The sequence below is a fragment of the Heterocephalus glaber genome, unplaced genomic scaffold (assembly GCF_053883595.1).
Source record: "Heterocephalus glaber isolate CG9 unplaced genomic scaffold, H.glaber_assembly_v1.0 deba00001600, whole genome shotgun sequence".
NCBI classification, from domain to species: domain Eukaryota; kingdom Metazoa; phylum Chordata; class Mammalia; order Rodentia; family Bathyergidae; genus Heterocephalus; species Heterocephalus glaber.
The window spans coordinates 38937787-38964437 of NW_028258372.1; the positions used below are offsets into that span (position 1 = coordinate 38937787).

The 26651-nt window shown below is 54.1% G+C and overlaps 1 protein-coding gene across 2 annotated transcripts in view; it reads right to left on the reverse strand.

Moving 5' to 3' along the window:
- Syt2 (synaptotagmin 2) overlaps nucleotides 1-24103 on the reverse strand; it is a 104946-nt gene extending 80843 nt beyond the window's left edge. Inside the window, exon 1 of one of the 2 annotated variants that reach the window (XM_004862218.4) lies at nucleotides 23877-24103. The gene's annotated coding sequence lies outside the window, so the exon portion shown is untranslated. Of the gene's footprint in view, nucleotides 1-16814; nucleotides 16951-23876 lie in introns of those variants that run through there. The other variant, XM_087193901.1, reaches the window with a different exon arrangement.
- Between the last annotated feature and the right edge of the window lie 2548 nt (nucleotides 24104-26651).

Sequence of the window (26651 nt, forward strand, 5' to 3'; positions counted from 1 at the left end):
CAGATTTCTAAAGTCGCCACTATTCCAGAAACACGAGGAGGGCTCAGAGCTCCAGGGATCTCTGGGCCAGGCCACACTGGCATCATCCCTTCCTTGACCCTCCCCAGGTGTTCCCCGCTAGGCATCTGCAGGGATGCTGGGCAGCACGGAGAAGAGTCTGGGGAAAACGACGCCCTTGGAAGCTGGAGTCTGGGTGAGCTGCCTGTACGATTCCTCGTTAATGCTCGGTTGCAAAATACACTGGGTGTTTTATTTCAATCCCCACTGAGGCATATTTCAGGGCAAATTTCCTATTGCCTGTCACAGCTCAGGGGAAAAATGAATGCACATTTCCCTGGCTCCATTAACTGGGGAAACAGCTCGCACTGCTGGAAGGCATGTTCCCTGAGAACCAGAGCCAGGCGAGGGATGAAATCATCAGGAAGGAGCCCCAGAGGGCCCTGGGCACAAGCCTGCTGGGCAGAGCGGCCTCCCCTCTGCTCCTGTGGAGGGCACCAGGGAGCGGGGGCACATCCGCCCCAGAGGAGTCAGTCCTGGTCCCCTTTGGGCTTTGTCCACAGGTCCTCCCCGTACCTTCCTGACTCAGCCTGCCTTGGCATCCCTATCTCCCATCCTAACCTTAGGCAAACACACACGCTCTCAAGGGCAACACTGCTCACAGCTTCTCTCTCTCCATCTTGAATCAGGGTCGTGGGGCTTGGTGTCTCCACTGGCCTGGGAAAGAAGGGGCGTGATGGGGCAGGCAGGGACTCCTCACTCTCAGGTCCCCCAAGGGGCCAAGGATGAGTCATCTTGGAACCCACTCCCTCTGTTTTCCTGGTCACTGTCAGAAAAACCACTTCCACTGCACCGGCTTCCATCATCTGTCACCTCCTGCACCCATGGTCCCAACCCTAGCTCTGCTCTCACCACCGCCCTCTGAGGGCCCCTGGCTGGGTACAGCACTGAAGGTCTCCCTGGGCCTGCCCTGCCCTGCCCCTTGCCAATGTCTGCTTTCTGCTCCAGCCCTTCCCAGCCCACCAAGCACAGCATACTCTGTCTTCCCTCTGGTGCTGACCTCTGAGAAACGCTCCCCTTCCTGTCAACCATGCGGAAAACATCTGCACCTTCTCCAAGCTGCTGCTCTGGCTCCTCCTGCTCTGTGGAGCTGCTCCGAAGCCCTCAGGCAGAACTGACCCCCTCACTGTACCCCACGCGCCCATCTGGACACCTGCCCTTCTAACTGACGTCACCTGTTGGTGGGCTGGACTGCAGGCTGGTGTCCTGCATATCTTTACGTCCCTGTCACTTAGCAGGGCCTCCCCTTGGTGTGTCTTTGATTGTCTGCCACAGGGATGACTGAGGACCCTAAAGCCCAAGAGAGGGGCACGTCAGGGCCTTTACAGTGAGCCACCTCTTCCACAGATGGTGACAGCAGAGCCATGCGATGCTCAGGCCAGGGCCCAGAGAGCTCTGTGGGAAGCGGCCCTGCACGTGCCGGCCTGTGTGCTATGGGAATGGCCCTCTCTTTCCTCTAGGAACCTGAGACATAAAAGCCACCCTTTCTTCCTTGGGCCCCTCCAAGCTGCCAAGTTCTTTGTTACCTAACACTGAACTGAAACTGAAATGAGCAATAAAAAATAATGCCTTTTCTCCCATCACAACTCAAAGGACACACCAATGGGATGGGGACAGTGCCTCTGGGTGGCCTCATGGGCACCTCCTGCAGCAGGCTGGGAAGTGAGATCACATTCATGGGAGAGACCCGGGCTCTCTGGTCCCTGTCACGCCCCATACCTAGAGGCTGGATTCAGAGCAGAACACAGAATGCGCTTGTACCCTCCAACCTACAGTGTGAACCTTGGCTTATCACTTTATTCTCCGGGTCTCAGTTTCCCCACCTGTAAAATGGGCTAACGTGACCTGCCATAGCTCCTCGGCTCTTTTCCTCCATCCCTACATCAAAAGGGGACACGAGAGGATGTGAAAGCTCACTGTAGCCTTATTCATCCCTTACCAGGGAGGACCCTGTCACCATCACATTCATACTTGGCCCTTCCTGGTGGGACTCACAGTCCGGGAGTTCAAAACAGCAGGGGATGGACAGCAGGTTCTTTCTCCGGCAAGGATGCTCTGGTTCAGCCCCTGGACAGGGCCCAGGGAGGGAAGGAGAGAGAGAGGGAGAACTGTGTCAAGTAGGAGTTGAGAGCTGCGGAGGGATTTGGCTCTAAACCCAAATCCTGAACTGCATTTTTCTCTCCGTTAAGCAAGCATTACTCATCTGTCTCCCATGCCCACGATGCTCCGTGAGACTGCAGGAGGTGAGATCTGCTGCCCCAGGGAGCAGGAAAACATATCCGGTGCAGCAGGAAGGCCTCAGAGTAGAGGGCAGGAAGGTCTTCCTGGCCACGGAAGGAGGTGTGACACTCAGAAGTGAACAGTGAGGGGCATCAGCCCTTTTGGGGGGCCTTTCAGGGCTGGTGAGAGTGGGGTGATTGGGTTTTCTTCTGTCTTTTCCTTTTTTTTGGTACCGGGGATCGAACTTGGGTCCTTGCACTTGCGCAGCAGGAGGTGAAACCACTGAGCTAAATCCCTGGCCCTGTTCTGTCTTTTCTTTGAGGGATTTGCTTGTTGTTTGTTTTGTCGTACCGGGGATCAAACTTAGGACCTTGCACTTGTGAGGCAGGATCAGCACCACTGAGTTAAATCCCTGGCCCTGGTTGGGTTTCTCATCCCTTGAGCGGGGATGTCCCCTGGTAGCCGCCTCCTCCAGACCCGACGACAAAAGTGTGGATGGTGTGCCAGGGGAAGATCTAAAGTGGAGGCTTCCCGTGTGGCTGAGAGCCTGGCTGATGGCTAAACCCCTCAGAAGCAGCCCCAAGAAGCCAGGCCCAGCAGGGGAGGCACCCACTTCACCCCAGCTCGGCGCCAGCCCCTGTGAGTCTGGTCTGGTCTCCTCCCTACCTTCGCGCCTGGGGCTCTTTCCTCCCTGCACCACCCGCCAGATGGGGCAGTGCTTCTAGGCCCTGCTCCCTAAGGAGGCAGCCAAGGCTGACCCCCACCCACAGCGCACATGCGAGGACACGTGTGTACACACACACACATGCACGCACGCCACCCCCAGCATAGTCCAGCCAGCCCTCTCGAGCTTGGGTTGCTGTGGCAGTGACTCTACCCTGGGGTTCCAATGACCTCATTCCCACAGGGTCCCCTCGAAGGGGAGGTGAGGATGAGTCAGGAGTGGGGTGGGGGAAGAGATCAAAGGAGGACTGTCGGTGCAGGTGCACAGCAGTGCTGTGGAGAGGCACCGTGGAGGAGCCCAGCTGTGGGGCTCAGGCAATTCACTGCACCCCTCTGTGCACCCCCTTCCTCACCTGTACAATAAGGTTGTTCTCCAGGATCATTTTGAGTACCCAGTGACAGTCCGCATCCTACTAACCTCTCCTAGAGACCCCAGGGTGGGTGCTACCCCTTTGGTTGCTACTAGCTACCCCTCCTGGGAGCTGCCCAACATTTTGAAGGCTGGGGAGCATGGACAGCCCCAGACACAAGGCAAGTCCCGGCCCCAAAATTGTGGACTATGGGGCCCCCTCTGCCCAGTAAAGTGCACCCCGAGAAGCCCCCTGCACAGAACTCAGTTGTCTCTGGGGATGTGCCTGTCTTCTACCCCAGGGCTCTGAGTCAGGGAAACCCAGGAGCCCACACCCAGCAGGAGGGCAGTGTGTAACATCAGACTACACAAACCTGCCTCGGTCCCTGCTGAATATTTCATACAGGAGCAGCGATCCATTAGTCACCATCAATTATTCATCTCTGTCGGGGCCAGAGCCAGGGACCGAAGGCTGGGCAGCAGCTGGACCTGGGACCCACACCCTCTCTGCCTCCACTCTCCACCCCGCCTGCCTGGGGGCCTCCTGAGCACCCGCCTCTGAAAAGTGCACCTGCAAGTTAGATGCCTATCACCCCACGGAGCAGTCACAGGCCAAGCTCAGGCTGTGACCCAGGCACCTCACACAAGTGTTTCCAGGAAGTGAGAAGCAGACACTCTCTCCTTACACAGTCTGACAAGCATGTGTGGTGACGAGTTGATGTAGCAGAGGCGGCTGGGCACGAGGTCCTGGGCTGTGTGGCCCTAGGTAAGATCCCAGTGCCAGCTCAGCGCCAGCCCCTTTCTGAGGTCTCTCTTCTTCAAGAGGTCACAGAACCATGGATCCCCAGAGCAAAGGGAAAAGGCCCTCAAGCTACACTATCAATGCTACCTGAGTCCCAATAGCATAAACAACTGAACAATTAGCGGGCCCTGCTGAGCAATACCTAAGGACAGGTGTTATGGCTGTGTCTTGATGTTCCCCCAAAGCCTTGGGCAGTCAGAGGTGGGGCTTTTTCTGGAATTGATTCACCTGCGCTGCTAGGCTCAAGGGCACTAGGACAGGGTGTGGGTGTGGGTGTGGGTGTGGGTGTGGGTGGTGCCCACCCTAAGTAGTCTGGATAGGATAAAAGGGAGCGAGAGAAGCCATTGAGGGCCCCTCCCCTTCCTTTGTTGCTTCTGCTGTCTTCCACCACCAAGAACTGTGGCCCCTCCTCCACCCTGCCTTGGAGCCAGCCGGTTACGGTTACGGACTGAAACTTCTATGAACTATAAGCCAAATAAACCTTTTCCCCCTTAACTCTGGGGTCAGCTTTTTGCCTCAGCAATGAGAGAAACGTGACTAAGACAACACGGTGCTTGCAGCTGTGGAGGCCACTGAGCCTCTGGTCAGTTCTAATTCTTCAACATCCACCCCAACCATCCTCAGAGCGTCTTCCATGCATCCGGCCAGAATGGGGCACCGGTTTACAACAGAAACAGAGGAAGTTCCTATTCTGTTTGAATCGCTTTCCCAAGAGAGGGTCAAAACAAGTCTCCAGGTAGCTTGTGCTCCCTGGGTTTGGCTGGCGGGGGATGAGATGTGGACTCGACTCAGGTTTCTTCGGGCCAAGCCAACTTGCTCCACCACGCTGGCTTTATGCCCCGGAACAGCTCCCTGATTGGGGCCTTGGTTTCCAGGACTGGACCCGAGCAGTTAGTAGTCCTGGTAGCAGAGCTTTAAGCCCCCAGTTCTCCTGTGAAGAACACCACACACACACACAGAACAGTTTTGGGCTGGGCGAGGCGAGTCTGCCTCCACCTTCCCCAGCCTCCACTCCACCCCTGAGAACTGGTTTTGGGTGAGCCAGGCAGAGAACCACTGGGTGTTACGAAAGGCACACAGAAGCTATGCCTAAAATATGCTCCCTGGCAGCCTCCACACCTGGGTTCCCCCCATACTGCCCGCCCCGCCTTCTGCAGGTGGCACTTGTACCTTTTCTTAGGAGGAGCGGGGGTGGGGGGAATCTGCACAGGGTGAAGCAGAGGGAGACACACCAGCCTGGCCTCGGGGCTGGGCAGGCCCATGAGCTAAACATCTGAGGGACAGCGGTGCACGTGGCATCTCCGAGGGGGGCTTAAGGGCAGCAATGGCAACAGGAGGTAGGTGGTAACCTCAGTGTGGCCTGGAATCCCCCTTGGTGTTTGGGAGGCTGGGAAGGGATCCAAGAGAGCTGACTCACCCTGAGCCTGGGCTGCCTTTCTCACGACCCCGGGACAGGTGAACCTGCAGCCCCAGGCTAAGCACTGTGGACAAGAAACGAGGAGGGCTGAGATTACCAGTTTAGTGAGAGGCCAGAGGTCAAGGAAGAGATGTAGATGTAAGGGGAGCATGAACGGGTTAGAGGAGAGAGAAGAGCTCCCTCCTCCCTGCGGGCTTCCTGGGCCCTGGGAGCAGAGGAACAACCCTGTTCATATGAACCAAGAGACCAGAGCGTGGTGCAGCCCCGCTCCAGGCTCACCAGGACATAGCCAGTCTGCACTCAGTCCTCCCTCCCACCATCACCCGAAGCTCTGAGCTCTAGACAGCTGCCAGTCTCTGCCCAGCCCTGCCCTCACTTCTGGCCCCTGTGCATTCTACCCAGCTGTGCTGCCTCCTCCTATTGCAGGCTGCTCCCACCGCACCCCAGGCCTCCTACCGAGACAGTGTCACTGCGACAGAGCGAAGGAGGGACTCTGCCTCCATCCTCCAACAGGGGAGGTCTGGATGCCCCCTGCTGATGCCCATGTGCCCCCCGGGTGTGGCTCAGTAGGAAGCTCTATGCCCACTTAAGCTGTGTGCGCACACATACACACACACATAACACAAAGCCTGCCCATCCCACCAGCCCTGACTTCATTTTACCTATCCGTGGAGTGGGCAACAAGGTATCTGCAGTAATGAATATTCCAGGGAAGATGCCCCTGCTGTAAACACTGGAGAAAGATGCAAGCTGCTGGCTTTGGAAGACCATAAGCAGATTGCAAGACTTGAGGTCCTGTGTTTCTCTCCGCTGCAGGCTCACCTGGCCCGACCCTAACCCCCACCTTGCAAAGGAAGACCACTTTTTAAAACCTGGGAAAGACATTCGTAGCCACTCAGGATCATCACATAGCAGTGCCTGGAGTTCATCCCCCTTGTTTTACAGGTTTAAAAACTGGGGCCCAGGAAGGGGAGAGGGCTTGGTCAAAGTCTCACAGTCAGTAAGGGGGAGAAGCGACGTTCTACAACACCCCTTTCCCTTATTCCTGCCTCTATCTCCCAAACTGGAAAGTTAAGACCGGGCTTGCAGCCGCCTGCCAGACAGGGCAGAGAGCAGCGCTGGTCTCTGTCCGTGGTGCTGAACTGCCCCGCCAGCAGCGACCGTGGTTTGCTTTTCTAAGCATGGTTGGGGCTTCCAGGATGACAAAGGTGCTCCGCGAGCGCCAGGAGTAAACTGATAACACAATCCAAGAGGCCTTTTACATGAAGGAGGAAGAAGCTAATCCCAAGGGGATAACCAGGTAGATGTCAAGTCCACAGGGGGGACAGAGCAGTCTCAACACTGCCCTTGCCATCGATCGGCTTGTGCTGGGCACGGCCACCCCAGCCTAAGACGCGGAGACACCTGTGACCCACTCAGAGAAGCGAGAAGTGAGAAAACATGACTGACACAGCTTAGCTGAAGGGGACCCTTTCTAAAAAGGAGGCCACTAGAAAGGGAAGCCAAGGGAAAGTTGGTGAGTATGTCGCCAGCAGGCTGTGGGGTGGTTTAGAAAGTCCTGCCTTGAGGCTGGTCGTCTGGGATCCGGCTCTCTCCAGGTCACACTCCAAAGTCCAAGACTGTGACCCCCTGTGGGGACTCTGGGTGACAAGTCTGGACAACTGCCAAAATGGTAAGTGCACCGACCATTTCTTCCCTGACGCTGGCAGTGGGATCTCAGGTGAGTTTTACGGGCTTTCTAGCATCAACTCAGAGATGTCCCTGGAAACCCCTGGAATGACATCAGAGTTATGTTAGAAAAGGAGCTGAGGATCTTGAGCCCCACACTGGAGTCCCTGCTGAATGAATACAGAAGCTGTATTCTTCACAAGTCCTGGGTGAGGCTGAAAGACTGTGGCCAGTTGGCAGGGCAAATGTTCAGCATGTGTACGCCGACCACACACAAAGGAGTGGGAGAGGTGTGGCATCCTGGGTTTCCCAGGCGGCCCTGCTCATACTGGCAGTGGCAGTGGTGGAGTTTACACCTGCACATTCTACTGCAAGTTCGACACTCAAAGCTGAAGTCCCCCGACCCACACCATCCCTGCCTCTGGAGATAACAGCATGGCACTGATAAAAGGGGACCACTCCACGCCCCACTGCATCCAGCTTCATTCTCCTCCCTTTCTCCTTCTCCTTTTTCTTCTCTCCCCCTTCCCTCCTTTTCCATTCTTCCCCTTTCTCCTCCACCTTGATCTCCTCTTTCTTTCTCCTCCCCCCAACACTGTAATACATGTTCACTGGTTGACAAGAGTGTACCTATTCAACTTTCTCGGTCCTCACTCACCCTCCCATTAGCCTGGTATGGAAGGGAGCCTGAATATCAGTTTATCCTTCCCAATGCTTCTCCTATCCCAGACTTTTCACTGAAGCATCAGTGGTTCACCAGCAGCCTGGTCTTCTATTACAATGCCGATGTGTAGTGTTTGGAAATTCCTCTTTATATCTACCTGAGATCCTTCATGCCTTAAGTTAATCTCACCGCCTCTCTGGAGGTATGAATCATTTTTAAAAGGGCACAGCATGTTCCTCAGTAGAAGTGGGAAACAGGGTGTCATTGGACCTGTCACACTCTCAGGCAGACACACACGCATGCAATGGACCCCAATTCACACACACGGCACACGGAGAACCTGTGACCACTGTAATAATGAAAACAAAGTTCAAGGACACAAAGAACTCTTGGGAAAGCATCTGATCTATCCCCTGATCTAGAGGTAAAAGAGCCACAGGACCCTTGGAGAAGAAGGTGTCACAGGCTGCCCCTTCCCCCAGCCTCAAGGAGCCCATCTTCAGACCTTGTCTGAGGCTGAACCAGGAAGCCCCCAGGCCCCCTGTAGCCCCAAGGCCAGGCTCTCAGCACCACTCTTGTTGCCAGCAATGAATACACTTCTCAGAAGCCATATTTATATTATAGCAGGACAAGAGAGCAAAGGTGTAATCGGACTTCATCTGACAGTGTGACAGCTGCACGGTTAGCCACATGTGTCATCGAGGGACAAGAAACGGGGATGGTTTATGCTCAAACACTCATTTCCAACAGGACCTGACATCTTCCTCTTGTAGACCCCCAGACAGGGAGAAGATTCATGGACCTGTCTGAGGGAGGCCTTGGAAGGTCATCTGTGCCTGCCTCCATGCAACCATCTCCCTGTGGAAAGCTTTGCCTGTGCTGCTCTGGAGCATCTATATGACACGCTCCTTTCATCCCCTCTGATCACCTGCCAGAGGCCTTAGAGCTATGAGCAAGAAAGTCCTCCCAGCATCTGCCCGGAACTCTGCAAGCTACAGTTTTCCCCACTGCCCTCAGTACCACAGCAGCAGTCTCCGGGACGGGACGCCCTGCCATCCCACTCCCCTTCCTGTGCTGTCACTGAGCCCCAGCTCCGCCTTTGTTCCACCCTCTCCCCACTCTGCGTGAGTGGTGGGGAATCCCCATCCTGGTCTCTTTTCTGAGCCTCCAGGTGAAGAATTGCATTTTGTCCCCTGGAAACCTCTGCTGTTTTTCTGGGACGCTGGTAAGGGACATCAGGGATTTTCTAGTCAGATCTCCTCACTTTATGGGGGAAAAGAACAGATACAAAGAGCAGTGATGGCGAAGCCCGACCAACCTCCAATGCTGCTTGACAAAGTTCCAGCTGGGGGAAAAGGAGGGTGGAACACATCGTACCCTCATGTTTTATTTTTTCTTGCCCTAATGTTTACAATTGTTACTCTGGTCACAGGGATCATTGTATTTGTGACTAACAACATATTCTCCATGATACAAATTGGCAATGTTGTATTGAAATCTGATCTGGCTCAAAAGTCCCAAATTCCTGTTTCTCTTAGTTCTATTGCCACACCCACTTCTAAAGAAACCCCTCCTAAAACTCCCTCTGTTTTCCTGACACTGTAACTCCTTTCCTCTATTAATGACTTTCTTTTTACTAAAGGGGTCTTATAAAGAGATTGAAAGGACAGATTTTAGATGTAAGACACAGTAGAAAATGGGAAATAGAAAGAAAGTTAAGACAGATAAATACACTAAGGAGGCAAGTTACTCAGCTTTTCTCAAAGTACTGTAAACATTTCCTGCTCATGGACCATGAACCCAAGTAACATTTAAGCAAGATGAATAGAGGTATAGAAAAAATAGAGAGCTAATAGCAAACTATATTAACCATTGTGCAGTTTCTCAAGGGCCAGCTGATGACCACAAGTTTGACATTTAATTAACTAAATCTTGCTTGTATCCCCGCTGATATAGAGATTTTGATTAAGTTACTTTCTGTTCTGCTTAGGTGTGGGTAAATAAGGGGACAATTGGAATTTTTAAATGTATTCATGATGTTCAATGAAATGAATCAGCTTAGGAAAAATATACTTTGTTTAGTAAAAAATAACCTTTATTTCTATAGAAATTGCTAAGGCAACCTAAAATGTAAACATGTTCTGCCCAATGCCTCCTAGCCATTGCTTAAAGATATAAAAATAAATCAGACCCTGAGGCTTCTCAGAGGGAACCTGCACATTGCTTGCGAAGGTTCTTTTCTCACTCGCCGGCCTGAGACCTCTCCCCTTCCTACCCTGCATCGACTGCAGCTGGTCTGCGGCACAGTGACAAACTCAAATTCTCCTGGGGACTAGAAGCAGAGCCAGAAATTCCAGTTCTCTTTATAACCCAGAGCTGTCTCTTCCCAAGGGCCGTAACCGGCCAGGGAGGTGTGGAATGTGGGTTCCAGGTGCTCATACCCTGGCAGTGCCCAGGCCTGATGCCCCACGAGAATGCCCAGGAATGCCTGCGCCCCCTCCACAGCCCATGAGCCATGGTAGCCATGCACCCATACCCCCTCTATAAGCCCTCAGAGCATCTAGCATCTCTTTATTTTTGGTACCAGGGATCGAACTCGGGACCTTGCACTTTCGAGGCAGGTGGTGGAACCACTGAGCCAAATCCCTGGGATTTCTAGCATTTTTATTCAGATCAATTATCATAGCTGTAAATTAAATAATCAATAGCATGATTCTTTTGTTCAATGTGCTGCCTCCCTCACACTATAAGGGCTGCGAGGGTAGCCACAGTCCGTGCTGCTTTCTTCACCACTGTAGTCCGCATAGAGCGCTTGCCACGTGAGTGCATGGGCAGATGAGACGGCCAGGCCTGTGGCAGGGCAGCCCTGGAGCATGTGAGGGCCTGGCCAGTGTCCCATAAATGAAAGGCTACTGGGCCAGGGATGCCCACGCCAGGCCTGGCTCCAACACTGAGAAGGGGAACCGGGATCTCCCTGACTTTTCCTTCTCTACAGAACTTGGAACACAAAACAGCCTTGCTACTATGGGCGAGCCTGGAGATGAGTGAGCCCTTCGTGTTGGTGAAAGGATTTAATGAGCCCGCATGCTTTCTCACCTCCCTTTCCTCCCCTCACCTCTGGTTCTTCCAGCTGTCACCAGGACAGCACCTGGAGCCCCAGGCTATGGTCTTAGACACAACATCCGGCTCATTAGCCTTTGCCTGAGGCCCCTGCTTCTGAGCACCACAACCCTGATCAAGGTTGTCTTCAAAAAGTGCTGCGTTAACAGCAGAGCAAGCTTCACTAAGAGCGTCACCTCCTAATGGCAGACTGCAGCTGCTATGAAGGCTGGGGAAGGAGCAACAGTTTGGGGAAAACCACAGGTCCAAAGTCTGCCTGCAGACCACACAGCTGCGGACTCTAGCCTAGGACTCGGCCCAAGCAGTCCCGAGTCTGACTTGTGGCCTGGGGAAGAAGGCCATGTGTCACCAGAGGAGTCCTCCAACCGGGAGATAGGCCTCAGGCTCAATTTCATTCACAATTTCCAAGAAAGCTGAGAGCAGGGCACCACTGCCCACGGACACCTTGGTGAAAGCTGTGCATCTGAGCTATGTTTCCACCTGTGTGTGTTTGTGTGAAGTTGTGAACTTTTCCCACTTTGAACCAAGTGCTTCAAGATGCCATGAACCCCAGCAAAAAGAAAGGCCCCCTGAAAGCAGGGCATGGGTAAAACCATGGAAAGGCAGCCAGGCTTGGTGACACACGCCTGTAATCCCAGCACTCGGGAGGCTGAGGCAGGATCATCACTGCAATTTCAAGGCCAACCTGGACTACATAGCAAGACCCTGTCTCAAAAACCAAAAAAAAAAAAAAAAGAGACCATGGGAAGGGCTGTTTGGGGACCCTGTCACGTTTGTTTTGGAGAGAGAAAGCCCTGTGTCCCTGAGCTGAGATCCCTGACCTGCGCGACGTGCTTCCATCCCACCCCTATACACAGGGTAACACGAGCAGTGGTGGATGTGCTGGTTAATTTGACAAAGGGAAATGGCACACGATGCATATGCATACCAAATTCTTACAGGGTACAACCTGAATAGATACCATTTTTCTTTGCCAATTACACCTAAATGAAGCTGGAAAAATAAAATTTAATTAAAAAGAAAACATGCCTCAGAAGACTTCCAAATTCACCACCGATTTCTCTTCTGCCAGACACTGCCAGGCTCAGGGTCTGTGGGCTCCTTGCTATGAGAGGAAGGGAAATCATGTTTGGGGTGCTGGAAGGGTGAAGACTGGGGGCCCCAGTTCCTGCATCAGCCAGATGACTCCCCAGAGGACAACACCCTTCCCTTCAAGGAATGTTCAAGGTGCTGAAGTGAGCCTTCTCATACGGTGCCCCTTACTGCTGTGGTCTTTCCCCATTCCTGGTCTAAAACAGGCATGGTGAGCTGCCCCTACAGACGCACATCTCAGCAGCAGGGCAGCCCAAGATGGCCAAGCCAGGGAAAAGCCAATGTCCCATTAGGCCAGCGGTGCACCTGACCTCGCCTGCAGGTGGCGCTCACGCTGCCCTCCAGTGCCTCCCTGGCGTCCCACTTGTCCTTCCACCCTGAGCTGACCACTCTCTCAGTGCAGGAGCCACAAAAGCCACCGAAGAGACATGGAGACTGCCGGGTCTTCCTCCAGGAAGAGCAATTATCTCTGAGCCTCGGGGATCGGGATGCTAAATCTTAATTACCACAGGCAGGTGTCCAGGTAGACACAGTTCGGAACTCTGCATCTGGCACACAGATTTTCTCTGAACTATGTACACTGACACCCCGACCCCAAGACACCCTGGGCAGGAAGACAGAAAGGGTGTACAGGAAGGGAAAAATGGGTGCTCAGAGAAGCAGGCGTAACGTGGCTGGACACAGGAAGAACTTCCACACCACTGGGGTTCCTGGCACTGAAAGCTGATTTCACTTCCTAGAGGTTTTACTCCCAGATCCTTAGGGGGCCTGCTCAATAAGGAGCTTCAGGTTACGACGAACAAAGGAGTCCGGGAGGGTCCCTTACCAGTCTAGTTTTACTGAGAATGGCCAACATTCAGGTTTTCTCAGCATCCACAGAGCTTTGTGGGCAGGACCTGTGCCCAGACTGGATATGTTCCGCTCTAGACAGAGTCCTGTGACACCAGCCTCCCAGGGGCATTTGTGTGTGATCACCCAGCAACGGACTGCCTGGCCCTCTTCATTGCCATGGGCAGCTGGGACGGAGTGTGGCACTGGGGGACAGAGAGACTCAAATCTAGCTTTTTATTCTGTCACCTACTAGCAGGCTGACCTTGGGGACATTTATTTTACCTTTTTGAGACTGTTTCCCTCTGTAGATGGATTTCAAATATCACATGCTCTAAAACTATTATAATAGGGCTGGGGATTTAGCGCAGTGGTTTCGCCACTTGCTGCGCAAGCGCAAGGACCCGAGTTTGATCCCCGGTACCAAAATAAATAAATAAATAAATAAAATATTGTGATTATGGTTCCCCAGCGGTATAAAGTTCTTAAAATCATTGAATTGTACATTTTAAACAGGTGATATTATAATCTATAAATGTTACCTCCACAGAGCTTGGGCTTGTTACAAAGGTAAAATGAGAAAGCGGTGATCATTCTCTGTGTCCCCACTGCACCACACTGGGCTCTGTGGGCTGAGACTCTTCAGCCACTGCAGCATTGCCTGTGTTGGTTCTCCCTACAGCACTCCTGAGCTCACTATTCTCCAGTATTTTGTGAGAAGTCACTTTCCCTTGCTGAGCTTTGTCTTTTTAAAAAAATGCTTGGACTACAGAGCTTTAAAAATCTTTTAAAAACCTCAATCCCTTTTCTTTTTTTTTTTGCTACCGGGGATCGAACTTCGGTCCTTGCACTTGCGCAGCAGGTGGTGAAACCACTGAGCGAAATCCCCGGCCCGCAATCCCTTTTCTTTAAACAGAAGTTTGAGTGAATCTCCAATATTAAGAACCCACATATGCAAGACACATGAAGGCAGAGTTGCTCTGGTGAAGACAGGGCTTAGGGTGGAGAAGGGGACTCTCTTTGGATGCCCCTCTCTCCTGACTGCAAGAAAAACACTGCTGTGTGCCCAGGACCCAGCTGGCCTTCCCCAGGCATGAGGGTCCTTGGACCTTCTGTTCCCAAGATCCATTTATTGAACCCTCAAGACCATAAGCTTCTGTGGGTTATAATTACCAATATTTACCCTGTTAGAAGCCAAAACTAAAAATTTCTATATTATTAGCTTAAAAAATAGACTCATTACATGCTAACACATTTCAATAAAAAGTAACTATATTTTTCAAGACAAAAAAATCTAATAGAAGTTTTATCTAGTAAGAAGAAGGGCTCATCTTATATCTGTGCAAGTCTCTTTGACATCTCGTTTACTAGAAGCTCCTATCGGGTTCTGTGTTCAATCTGTCACCGTAAACTGCTTTGACTGAAGTAGGAAAAGAATCCACAGTCACACAGAAGTGTAGAAGGAAAAGGGGGAAAGAACTCTCCTCCACTAACTCCACACTGGGGATTGAACCCAGGGCCTCATGCACGCTAGGCAGGTGCTCTACCATTGAGCTACATCCCCAGTCCTTTTTTAACATTTTATTTTGAGATAAGGTCTAAGTTGCCCAGGTTGGCCTCAGTCCTCCTGCCTTAGCTACCTGAGTTACAGGCACACACCTCTATACCTGGCAGGAGTATTCAGTAAAGACTTCTCAGATCACTGTGGATATTCTTTAGTATGATACTAAAATTCAACATGTGTTAGATTTTTTTATTAAACCTTGAGCTTGGAATAGGTCTCTTCTCTTTGAGCGTGATAACATCATGCATTTATCATTTGGAAGATACTGGTTTTCACAGTTGTGCAGGTCTTTCAGATACTGACAATATTCCCTAAGTAACATTAATAAGTCACATCCATTAATATTCCCACTCATCTTATCAGAACAGTCATTTCCACAGGAATAGAGGAGAGTTTTCCAAAATTCTAATTTTTACTTGAAAGCTTGCGTCTTATGATGGGCAACAAACGCTATTAGTTCTTTTCCCTGAAGTGACACCCTCAACTCATTTCTGCAGAAATGCCTGTCCCACACCCACGTCTGAATAACCATAGCTTATTGGTCATTTTCTCTAGTAAAAATGGTGCTCCCCCAGGAAAAACATGGCTAGTTCAGCTTGCAACTCAAATGCATGGGAGTTTGGTGGTGGATTTCTCTAAATTTTAGTTTTTCAGAGACTGTATTTCAGTACGCAGAAATGTCTTATGCATACTTCTCAGGAGAAGGAATATTAAAAAGACGTGAACTCCAAAATCAAGATTTAATGAAGTAATACTCTTGCTACTCCATCAAAGACATTCTGAAGTGGACAGTTCCTTATTTGCTGATTTGTTTAGCTGGTGTGGTGGGGAAGAAAATGGTGACCAGGGCAGTTTGGTGCCAGCTGATCACACAGGCGAGGTATCAACTGTTTTGCCCACCATCACCGCCAGACAAAGATGGCAACAACCTTAGTCTTATCATGACAATTGCTTTGACCTTAGAGAGCCCTCTGAAAACTTCCTGGGGACTCACAACCATCCACAGACCACACTTTGAGAACTGCTGTCATGGGACTTCTGTTATGATCCAGGAGTGTTACTAGTCCCCCTCTCAGTGCAGGACCCTGCTCCGAGAAAGTTTAAATAACCTGCCCAGGGACAAACAGGCAGGAAGTGGGAGACTTGGTTTAAACCTAGGCCACCTGACTCCCAGCCACAAATGTTCTGTTGGGTGGGTCCTGCAGAACATGCAACTGTGGGACTCGATCTGGGGATGTCGGGCATCTCCTCCCCCTTCCTGTCACCTCCTGGGCTTGGGGGGCTCCTCATCTACTCCAAGGGATGCCTCCCCGCCTTACAGTGGTGAGAGTCTTGGCTCCTACTAGCGTCCACCTCCTAGGTACCTGCTGCCCCTCCGCAGGCAGGAGATCTGATAGGAGACGTAGGCCTCCTGGGAAGCCTTGACCACCTGGGGCTGGGCTGCGAACCATAGGGTCCGTCCTCCTTTCCTGCCTTCCACCGCAGCCAGCACAGTTCCCAGCGTTAAAGAGCTAATCTAATTTCTCAGCTGTTTCCCCTTCGCCTCCTGCAACGCCAGGATTGATTTGGAACCAGGGCAGCCTTATTAAAGTGATGCTTTTTCCTCCTCATGGGAGACTCACACAGGGAGAGGGAGCCCTCCCCCCAACAATTAACTCCCCGCTTCCTGCTGACTTGGATCCTAGCCACATGGCACCCTCAAGCTCCCCAGGGTTTACCTCTAACTTTTCACGGCTCCCAGTGGTGAGGCTGGGTTTCAGACCCGAGGCAGCTCCCCTGCAGTGTGTGTATGTGCGTGTGTGTATGCGAGAGGAGAGAACACACAGCACTTAATAGGCTCTTGTCCATCACACCTGTTACAGCTTATGTCTAGATGTGATGTGATGTGATGTGATGTCCCGTCCCGTCCCATTCCCCCACCCCCACAAGCCTCACAGTCATAAGTGGGGCTTTTCAGAGGTGCTTGGATCTAGAGTGTGTGATGCTGGGATCAAGGATGTGATGCTGGGATTGATTCACACTGCAATGCTAGGATTAGGATGGGGGTGCTACCTGCCCCCTGGATAAAATATAAGGGACAGAAAGAGAGCTGCTGTTCTTTTGCTTGCTTATTTGGCTGCCTTCTGCCCACCATGAACTATTTCTTCTCTGAAATGTCCCTCTGCGGCGTACCCTGCCTTGGAGCCAGGCAATTATGGACTAAAATCTCCACAAGCCAAATAAATGTAAGCTAAATAAATCTTTCCTTCTTTCACTTGTTGGGTATTCTGTCTCAGCAGTGAGAAAATGTAACTAAGACATCACCTATACCCTGAGCGGTGGATGGATGATCCTTCTCTCCTCAGTGGGTCTCCACCCCTCCTGGCATCTGGTCACAGATCACAGCACTGAGCCTGGGACTTGGGTCCATCTGAGTTGCACAATGAGGGTGCATGGTTGACAATGACAGTGGGGAACCAAACAGCCCTGAGGAGGATGGAGAGAAAGGACTGTTTGTTAAATATGCTTTTCTCCAAATATGCATAAGAGGTGAAAAACGGCCCTCGGAGACCCCCCCGACACCCTCAGTCGAGCCCCCTCTCCAGCTGCCTCCCATCTCTCCTCTCCAGGAAGCTTAGGCACAGCCAGAGACGGTAAGGTCGATCATCAGCAAGGACTTCCTTTCCACCAAGTGCATAAAAGCTCTTCCCACACTGGCTTTTTCAGAACAGGAACTACAAGCCCAGCATATCTGGATCATTAGCTCAGGCCAGAATCAATGGTGAGGAAAAGAGATTTCACTCACGCCTTCCAGCCTTTGGGGAATAGAGGGTACTGGGAGTGTCTGTGGAGCCCAGGTGACCTTGAGGAAGCCACATCTGCTCTGGAGGGAGACAAACAGGCACCTTCCCTGGGGACACGGACCCCACACATGTCCCTACCCAGCTTGACCTTGCTATAACGTGTCCTGCCTCGCTTGACTGAAAAAAAACTGAACCTCCGAGTGGGAATGAGGAGGAGGAATAAAAAGGGAGAGAAAAGAGCCAAAGGAAAGGGGGGGACTGGATGCAACGAAGGTGTTCTCTCCCCTCACATACACACTGCCACCGTTGGTTATAATCAATCAGTCTCTCTCTCTCTCTCTCTCTCTGCTCCCTTCTCCAACGCAGCCGCCCTTTCCTGGCTTCCATTACTGCTCCCTCCACCTGTGCCAAGCAACCTGAGCTGATGAAACTAGAGTAGAAGAGAGGATTTGAAGATCGCCAACACAAAGAAATGATAGATGCCTGGGGTGACAGTTATGCTAAGTACCCTGATGTGACCATTACGTACTGGACACTGGTACTGAAACGTCACACTGTGTGCTCATGCCCCAGAGTGAGGCTGGATGCTTCTGTCTCGGCCACTCACGGCTGCTGGCCTCGCGTGGCCTCCCATCACCTCCAGGCCATTCGCTCAGCCTGCTTGGAGGGAAGGTTAAGGCCCTCCCAGCCCCATCCTCACGCTCTGAGCCCTCTCACGCCATCCCTTCTTTCACCTCTATTTCCCGTCTCCCTAGTCACCCTCAACGTCACAACTACTCGCACTCAGTATGATGATGCACAGAATAGTGGTGGTGAGTTCCACCTCTTACTGAGATATTCCTGAATTGCTACGTTCCAGAGGCACCGCATCAACCCAATTATGGGAAGCCCTGGCAGGGTGCTCGAGGCCCAAGGGCTCCCTGTCCCACTCAGAGGCACCCGGTCTTCACCAATACTCAGGCCAGCTGCTGGACTCCACCCAGTCACTGTCCTCCTGGGTCCCACTGTCCCCTGATGAAGCTCCAGAGCCTTGGTTTGCACGAAGGAGAAAGGCAGGGAGGCAGGCAGCAGCTGGGAGCCCTGCTACCCCGTGCTGGCCATCACAAATGCTCCCCCTGGGTGTGGGTTCGAGGGGCACCAGGAGAGGAGAAGGAACCCCGAGCCCCTGAATGAGCCAGAGGAAAAAGAGGAAGAGGGTGGCAGGGACTCAGGGACTCCAGCTCCCCCTGCATGCGAGGTTGGCTGTGAGTCCCAGTGGGGTCTGACGACTCAGGCCTGGGCTCTGAAGGACAAGCAGACCTGAACCAACCCGGCCCCCAGCCCAGCCCTAAGGCGCATGCTTTGCCAGCCAGGCGCCCTCACTTCCCTCTGGTCTGCCCACCTTGTGCCTTCCCACCTCCATCCGGCCAAATGCTCCAGAAGACGACACCAGACCCCTTAGGGAGAGGCCGGAGGGACGCCTACACGGGGCAGGGGGAGCTCTTTCGATTTCTCCAAGGATCGATGCCTAATTTTAAAAATCCTGAGGCATGATCCCGGTCACGCAGTCTCTCTGTTTATACCACACCCCCAGGGTCTCCGGAGCACATTCTCTGGGCCGTTCGGGGGCAGAACTGGCCAGAACGGAGGAGGCAGAAAAGGAAAACTGGCATCTAATGAGCTACTGCTCCCCTAAGGCCTATGAGCTGGAGATTTTGAACAAGTCACATCACTTATTCGGGCCTTTCCATCCCCACTGTACAACGGTGACAGGGTTGGCCGACCCGAGGTCCAAAGTGGTACCGAGGGCTGCAGGGACAGGAGCTGTGATTTCCCTTTCTGAATGGCTAGAGCGGGGAGCGGGTGGGCGGAAGGTTAGTAAGGGGCGAGGAGGGTGTGGTGGGAGGTGGGGGGTGTCTGAGTTCTGCCCCCCCCCCAGTACTGGAGATCACACACAGGAGCGCTCTACCACTGAGCTACATCCCAGCCTTTTTAAACACTAAATTGCCCAGGCTGGCTTCAAATTTGGGATCCTCCTGCCTCAGCCTCCAAAGTGGCTGAGATTACAGACTTGCACCACTGTGCCCCACTGGTTCTGACTTTTCTTATGCCTGATGGTAAGAACTGCACATAGCAAAAGCTGAAATCCTGAGGCCCCTGGATAAAGTGGCAAAGGTGTTTTCTGACAGAACAAGTAACTTCCTTTCTTGCCCTTATCTTTGGTTTTGAGGGTTGCCCCGAGTGCCAAATGCTCTGAGGTTCTGTGGCTTTTTTCCCCCAAGTACTGAGGATTGAACCCGGGGCCTTCACACTGAGCTACATCCCAGCCCTTTTTATTTCTTTTAAAATTTCGAGACGGGGCTGGGGGTTTAGCTCAGTGGTTCTGCAGCCTGCCTCGAAAGCGCAAGATCCCAAGTTTGATCCCTGATACCAAAAAAAAATTTTTTTTGAGACAGGGTCTTGCTAAGTTACTAAGTTGCCCACGTTGGGCTCAAAGTTGGGATCTCCCTGCCTCAGTCTCTGAGATGCTGAGATTTCAGGCGTGCATCACCACCCCTTGCTCTCAGTGGCTGTTTCAGTGGATGCCACAGGTCATATCCTCCTTTGCTAAGTGGCAAGGTCTGGAGGGGCCTCCAGAACCCAGGCTGCTCTTCCCTGGCATTGGGTCAGGTGGGGTTCTCCGTCCTCACCAGGAAACCACCCCGGGCGGAAGCTGCCGCCGCAGCCTGCGCTCACCTTTGTATCTGGGGAGACCCGGTTGCCTGTTCTTCTGAGAACAGCCTCTAGGGGCGGGGCTGCCCCCTGGAGGCCCCATGACTTCGAGCCCCTACCGGGCTGGATCCACATGTACTGGGCACTCTGACTACTTCTTGGAACAGTCGGTTCCAGGCATGCAAATGAAGGATGGCAGGACAAATCCTTCCCAGAAATTAATGTGTGGCAAGAAATAGATCCAGAGGCATAAAGAACCACCTGAAAGTTGGAGGGATGAAATACTGGAACAGCCACCAGGGCAGTGACAGCAGCCCCTTCCCTTGGGTCAAGACTAAGTGGAAAAGTCTCCCTCCAGCTGCAGAACCCACAGAGAGCCCTGTGTGGGGGCAAGAAAGAGTAGCGAGGATGTACAGGCCACACAATGATGGCCAGTGCTTCATGGCTCTCACCCTACAGTAGCACCATTCTAACACTTCATAGGAATCTAACCCTCACCAAAGCAACCGCTGCCGTAGATAGGAGTTTTAGGTCCATTCTACAGATGGGAAGACTGAGAATCAAGTTCACTTAACACAGTCACATGGAGCTACAATTCCTACATCTTGCCGCTGGTCGTCTTCAACCACGATAAACGCATGACTGTCCCATCAGGCAGCTATTTATTAATTTTATGAGTAAAAAGACCGATAAAAGTGATTAGACCCATTTGTACCACCAGTGGTTCAAGCCAGCGGGGACCTGTTAACTTGCCTAAGATCAGAGCAAGTGGGGGAACCCAGGGAACCCCAACAACGTGTCTGTAATCAGCTCTCTGCCTCTTAGGAAAACTGCATAGGAGCTGGGTACAATGGTGCACGCCTGCAAACCCAGCTACTCAGTAGGCTGAGGCAGAAGGATAAGAAGATCAAGGCCAGCCTGTGCAACTCAGTGAGACCCTACCTCAAAATGCAATTTAAAAAGGGGCTCCTGGGCTGGGGATTTAGCTCAGTGGTTTCGCCACCTGCTGCGCAACTGCAAGGACCCAAGTTCGATCCCTGGTACCAAAAAAAAAAATGGGGGCTCCCTCCAGCTGGAGGGCTGAGGATGAGGTCAGCACTCCCTGCACTCCATCCTCAGTGTTACCAGAGGAGGAAACAGTTGAATGAATGTGGAAACTGGTGACCAGAGTGGTCAAGTAACACCCAGCCCCAGGAATGCAAAACCCAGAACAGCAGTGACTTTTGTCTGCTGAGTTCCCTGCTGCATCCACAGTGTCTACAATGCTGACACCCAGTAGGTGCTCACTAATAGAAGCCTGGTTGTATGAATGAATGAAGAGGGTTACACACACCATAGCAGTGACCTAGGGATTTGAACCCAGGCCTGCCTGGCTCCCGGCTTCGCTCCTTTGCTGCTTCCTGTTTTAACTGCCCCTGTGTGGCTCCCCTGGCTGGCCCTTCCATCCTCAGAGTGTTATCACCCTGCACTGTCTGAGACCTCTGGCTCAAGACAAGCAAATGCAGTGTCAGCTGGAACCTGCCTAGATCAGGAAGGGCCACACAGCAAATCCCAAAGCCAGGCGAAACCTTGTTCCTACTCAGCCATAGCCTCCCCTCGCCTCAGGATGCCTCGGTACAAGGAAGGGACTGGCACGCGATTTTTCCAGCCTGGTGGTCCTTTCTGGACCTGCTGCCAGCTCCCTTCTGCCCCTCTATCTACTGTTCCCCTGCAGAGCTACCCAGGCTTGGCAGGGAAGAAAGAGGAGACCCAGCCAGGTCAGGACAAAGATCAAGCAGCGGCCAATCAAGGTCAGACACAGTCCCCCTGGGGTGCGGAGGCCCCAGGTGGTCGGCGGGCCAGAGGCTTCCCCAGGCATCTCCGAAGCCCGGCCCTGCAGTGCTAGCCAGGCCTCCGTGCACCTGCTGCCCTGCCCCAGGGCGAAAGGCTAGAATGAGCTCCAGCTGCAGCACAGGTCAGCGGGCCCAGGCCAGCTCTGGAGAGGGCTTCCCAGGTGCTGCCAGATCTTCCACGAGGCACACGCTTTGCCTTGGGATTGAAAACCAACTCCAGTCCCAGGTGAAGCCAGTCAGACTCCTCCATGAGGAAAGGGCATTGTCTACACAAACACCAACACCTTTTTCTTCCCCTGCTCTTCTATGGATGTCAGGCCCCCAAGCTGAAGAGGAAATGTGCTTGGATGAGCCTCCCACCCTGCAAGAAGAGACCCCAGGCTGCCTGGGAAGAGCCTGTGGACCACAGAGCAAAACGGGCCAGGGCTGAGTGAGGCCATCCCTGGGACACCTACCACAGCCTCCCTCTTTCCCTTTCTCCAAAGCCCCAGTGCCTCCCTGGGCCAGGTGCACAGGGGAGGTGGTAAGGGTTAAGCCCAAGAGGTTTCCAGAAAAAGCAGGCAGGGGACTAGAGGATGAGGCCCGGATGTGTCTGGATCCATGCAGGTCAGACACTTGGCGCACAGAGAGAAAAGCCAGGAGTGCAGTCAGCGGGCACTGTCCATCCCCCAGGGCATAGGGGGGCTGGGGCTGGATGCCCAGGCCAGGCTACAGTGTGCCTCAGTGGACCCCTGATGCTGACTCACCCCCTGGGGCCCTGACACACACTGCAGCTTGCAGTGCCTGCCAGGCCACCGATTGCCACCAGGATGCCAGGCACGTCCCTCTGCATCAGAGCTGCCTGCCCCCTCCCACCTGCCCCTCTGGCTCAGCCTCAGGGGCATCTGGCAGGGCTGTTTTTGCTGTTTTCCAGTGCCTCTGCTGACCAGAGATGTCTCCAGCAGCTGGAAATCTAGACCTGGACTATGCAGGGGGAGACGGCTGGAAGGACTAGGGGCCACCTTGTTCCTCACTGTCACCCCTTGAGATGGAGTGGCCAGGTTAGCAAGAACTGGAGAGAGTGGCTCAGGACAATCGATTTCACCGAGATGCCCCCTTCAGCAGCGGCAGCAGGGGGGAGACCCTGCGCCAGGCCCTCGGGGTCAGGCTCCAGTCTACCCTCCCGGTGCCCCCAGACCCTGTGCATTTCCGGTCCTCGTGCCCAACCCATTCCAACCTGGGCCTCCCACCCCTGCCAGCCTCGACCCTCCCTCGCCCCACTGCAGGGGCCCCGCGCCTCCTCTGTCCTTGCACCGCGCTGCCCTGGGGAAGGCACACTCTATCTCTGCAGGGAACTGGGGGTGCGGAGGGAGAGGCCTCGGTGCACGGTGGGCTGGGGCCTGAGGCACCTGTGGAATGAGGCAAGGGATGGAGGGGAGGAGCCCCCTCCCTGGGGTGGGGGAGCTGGAAAGGACACTGCTTCTCTTTTAGTTAAAACGGAAAACCCTGTGCCCTGGGTGGGGGACACAAGTGGGAAAGGTACGTGGAAGAACGCAGAGAGGGCAGTGGGCTGTCTGCACCCGGGGGCGCGGGTGCTGCAGGGGCCGAGCGTCACAGTAGTGCTGAGTCATGAGATTTGGAGGTGGCAGGGCGCTCCGGCCCCCACGTCCTGCTCCCCGGGACCTGGCTTCCAGGCAGGCCCCTGTCTGCTCCCCAGCCCCTCTCCGGTCCCGGCCTGAGCTCCGCGGACCCTCCCCACTCCTCCCACGACGGCAGGGCTGGGGATCCCGAGGCATGAGGTGGGGGCAAAAGAGCCCTCGCTGGGAGTGTTGGGGAGCAGGAAAGCGGGGCGGGGGTGCAGTGCCGGCTGCCCCTGCCTCGCAGCGAGACCCGAGAGGACCCCTTCCCCGCCGGCCCAGCCCGCAGAGAGCTGACTCCCCACGCCGACCTCCCCTGGACGCCCGGCGCGCTCGGCCTCCAACTTCCCGCCCCCGCCCGCCGCCCGAGCCGAGGCCCCGGCGCCCTGCTCGCGCCGGGAAGGAGAAACTTTGGAGGGGAGGTCGGCCCCGCGGCGGAAGCGGACTCACCCGAGCGCGGCCGCGGCAGGCAGGGGGTCCCGGGTCTCCGTGCGTCGGGCTGCGGGGTGCGCGGCGCCGGCCACGGCTCGAGGCGGTGTCCGGTCCCCAGGGCAAGGAGTCCCCGCTCCGCCCCGGCCCAACTCGGCGCGAAGTGCCTCTGCCGCAAGACTTGCTGAGCTGGGCGGTCTGCGCGCGGCGGAGGGAGGGGACCTGATCGATGGGCGAGCACCGGGCGCTGCAATGCGGGGAGGAGCCCGGGCGGGCGGAGGCCGGGCCGGGGCGGGGCGGGGCCGGGCTGACGGTGGGACGAGCTCGGCGCCCCCGCCTCCGGCTCAAGGTCAGAAGAGCGGACGGGCCGCGTCCCCCCACCGGAGGGAACGGGCTGCGCGCTGGAGCCGGCTCTTCCCCAACCTCCGGAACCCGCTGCAGCCCCAGGCTAATTTATTGGGCTCAGGCGCCCCATAAGCATTTTGGGATCCTCGAACCCCTTTTCTCCTGTCTTCCCCCAGTAAGGCGATCTCTGTACTGCTCACCGGGATGGTGGGGGCTTCAGAGCCTACAGAATCAGGGTTCCTGGGGAAAGAAAATACTCCTGGCGGGGAGAGGAAGGGACGCGAGGGAGGTTGGAGGGAACTGCTGCCGGCCCGACTTTTGCTCCCGCGTGAGGCGTGCCTTTAGGGTAGGAGTTACGGTCAGTCTGCGGGTGGGGAGACACCCTTGACTGCAAGTGGTGTGTCGAGGCAGAGCCTGGAAGACAAGAGTTGCAAGCTCGAGCCGAGCCCTTCCTAAGGAACCGGGGCCGCCAGGGCCCCGGGCGGGGTTTGGGGGGCGCCAGGCGCTCTCGGGGCGCAGTTTGCGCACTTGAACGCTTTTGGAACCAACTTTTGTAACGGGACTATAGCGTCCTGCCTCTCTCCTGGGCACCAGCGACTCTGCCGGAGATCAGCCTTCGCCACTTCCTTGTGCAGGAGAAAATGAGATGAAACGAAGGCAAAATGAGAGGATGCAAAGAGCAAGTGGGATTTCAGGGTTGGGGGGAGAGAAGAGGCAGGGCCGGGGGCGGGGGGGTCAATCATCTCGCCAATAATCCCAGCTAGAAGGCAGAGGCATCCTAGTCGGCTGGCTTCAAGGCAAAGGGGACAAGGGGCTGAAACCTCAGCGCCTGCACCACCGAAAGGGGACGGGGTGCTCCGGGCAGCCCTAAGGGAGTGTGAGGCCCGCAGCGCCCGGCAGCGTCTGCAGAGCAGCCGTCAAGGAGGGCAGCAGAGGAGCTGGGGAGGCACGTTTGACTCTGAGAGAAGAGACGAGGCTAGTGACAAGGCTGCTCCTCTTCCCCCTCAAAGAGGATGCCTAGTCCCGCTCCAACTAGGTGTGTGCCAGGACTTGTTGCTTTGCCACAGGGACAGGCACTGCTCGCTCGGGTCTGCCCTGTCCCCATCCGGACAGCAGTGACAGCCACAGACAGGGGCCGCAGACCCCTGCTAACTGGCTGACTCTGCCCACAGCCCATCAAAGCCTGTGTCAAACGGGTCCCCACATCGTCTCCTGAGCACACCCAGAAACTGAAGATCGCAGGAAGCCAGCCTTCCTTTCCAGACTGCTGGGAGAGTCAGTGCTCCAGTCAATCTGGTTAAATGAAAAATGTGCCATCCCCCGGCTACAGCTTTAATGTTCTTTTAATTCGCCAGGACCAATAGCGTCTGGGTTATAAACTTAATCAGCAGCCCAGCAGCTCTCTTGCTTATTCCTGCAGGCTTCAGGAGCTGGAAGAGTAGAGAGGAAAGGGTATCCACCTCCTCCACACCCTGCCTATTATTAGATATTTCACTTTCAATTGTTCATTATTTTAAAAAGATGAGCCCTTCATAGCCTTAGACTGTCACCATCTATCTAGAGGCACAAGGGCAATCCTCCTACCTCCACACAAGACCATTTTGAACCCATGAATGGTGGGTGTTTGCCTTTTGGGGGAAGTGTGAGACATAGTCTCACTATGCAGCCCAGGCTGGGCTCAGACTCTCAGTCCTGCTACCTCAGCCTCCCAGAGCCAGGATTACAGGTGTGCACCCCATGCCTGCCGAGGATCTGCCTAGCACTGAGTTACCCACAGAGAAAGTCCACACCCGCTTGATTGCTTGATTACATCGCTTCACCACTTTCTCCTGAATAGTGAGTGCCCTGGGCAGCTCCATTCTCTGGTGTTTCCTAGGTGGGACAGAGAAAGGAGAGCAGAGCAGCGTCTCCTCCCAGCACAGCTCGCCCAGGGACCAGAGCCCTGTCCATCCCACCCCCCGCTGCTGCCCAAAGCCTTGCACTTTTCTTCTTGCTCACGGGTCCGCTAGCACTCACTTGGATTCGACGCTCTGGCTGAAGTTGTAGACCTCACACCGCTTCTCAAAGTGCTTGTCCAGAAAAGGTCCTTCACCTCTGCAAGCCCTGGCCAGCTGCCCTTCCTGCCTTCTCTCCACCCTGTCAGCCCTGCACACGTCCAGCTTGCTCTCCTGGGTTGGCTGGAAGTGTTCCTGACAATTAGGCACGATAGCCAGTTGAGGTGGCAGCACACCTGCCTGCCTGACTGGAACTGAGCCTACTCGCAATTCGTGTCACTGAAGGTCTAGATTTCCTTTTTCTAATCTGATTTTATAGACATACCAAGCCTAAATGTAAATTTTATTTGTTAATATATTCATACTAGAGTCCACTAGTATGGACTTTCATAGAAATGTGTTCAGTATGAGAGACATTAACTCATCAGATGGAGGGGGATGAAACAGGGTTAAAATA